Source organism: Somniosus microcephalus, unplaced genomic scaffold (genome assembly GCF_052327205.1).
Source record: "Somniosus microcephalus isolate GS21.2 unplaced genomic scaffold, FLI_Smic_1.0 unresolved_chr2, whole genome shotgun sequence".
In the NCBI taxonomy this organism is placed as follows: domain Eukaryota; kingdom Metazoa; phylum Chordata; class Chondrichthyes; order Squaliformes; family Somniosidae; genus Somniosus; species Somniosus microcephalus.
The window spans coordinates 69539548-69541055 of NW_028225180.1; positions in this window are offsets into that span (position 1 = coordinate 69539548).

Here is a 1508-nt window from a genome sequence, read left to right on the forward strand (position 1 = left end):
CATGTCATTCAATGCTAATGAGCGGATAATGAGCGGAATTTTGAAAGTTTTTTGGATACCGTCTGAACAATTTTTGTCTGACCAAATAGTAAATACGCTTCTGACCATTCCAGAATCATCAGCTTTCTTTTGATATAACACATGTGTAGGTACGCTCTATAACTTTTGAGTGTATAGAGGACATACAGACAGACAGGCAGTTGTTGTTGGAAGAGAGAGAGAGAGCGACTGGGGGGAAGAGAGGGAGCGACTGGGGGGAAGAGAATGAGCGACTGGAGGGAGAAGAGAGAGGTGGGGGGAAGAGAGAGAGAGAGAGAGAGAGGGAAGGAGAGAGAGAGAGAGGGAATGAGAGAGAGACAGAGAGCGAAGGAGAGAGAGAGAAAGGGAAGGAGAGGGAGAGAGAAAGGGAATGAGAGAGAGAGAGAGAGGGAATGAGAGAGAGATGGAAGGGGAGAAAGGGGAAGGGGGTTAGGAGAAGGGGGTAGGTGAAGGGGGGTGGAGGAAGGGGGGTGGGGGAAGGGGGTTGGGGGAAGGGGGGTGGGGTTGGGGGGGAAGGGGGGTGGGGCATTCCACAGTCAATCCTACCCAACTCGTGCCTCATACCATTGTAGTTTCCTTTATTTAAATTCAGGACCCAAGTCTCTGAGTCAACGACTTCACTCTCCATCTTAATGAAGAATTCTATCATATTATGATTGCTCCGCCCCAAGGGGCCTCGCACAAAAAGATTGCTAATTATTCCTTTCTCATTACCTAATACCAGTCTAAGATGGCCTGATCTTTATTTGGTTCCTCGATATATTGGTCCAGGAAACCATCCCGTATACACTCCAGGAATTCCTCCTCCACAGTAATGTTACTAATTTGGTTAGCCCAACCTATATGTGGATTAAAGTCACCCATGATAGAGGCTGTGCCCTTATTGCACGCATCTCTACTTTACCGTTTAATGCCTTCACGAACCTCCGCATTACTGTTTCGTGGTCTGTATACAACTCCCACTAATGTTTTCTGCCCCATGGTATTTCTCAGCTCTACCCATACAGATTACACGTCATCAGAGCTAATATCCTTCGTTACAATTGTGTTAATCTCCTCTTTAACCAGCAATTCTACCCCACTGCCTTTTACATTTTGCCTGTATTTCCTGAATATTGAATACCCCTGCATGTTGAGTTCCCAGCCTTGGTCACCCTGGAGCCATATTTCCATAATCACAAACATATCATTTCCGTTTACATCTATTTGCACAGCTAATTCATCCACCTTATTACGAATGCTCCTCACATTAAGGCACAAAGCCTTCAGGTTCTTTTTTTAACTCTTAGACCTTTTAGAATTATTATGTACTGTGGCCATGTTGGATTTAAACCCTTGATTTCTCTGACTGCCACTTTTGCTTTTCTCCTTCCTGTCTTTTGCTTCTATCCTTGTTTCCCTTTCCTCTGTCTCCCTGCATAGCTTCCCAAACCCCTGCCATTTCAGTTTAAACCCTCCCCCAGAGCACT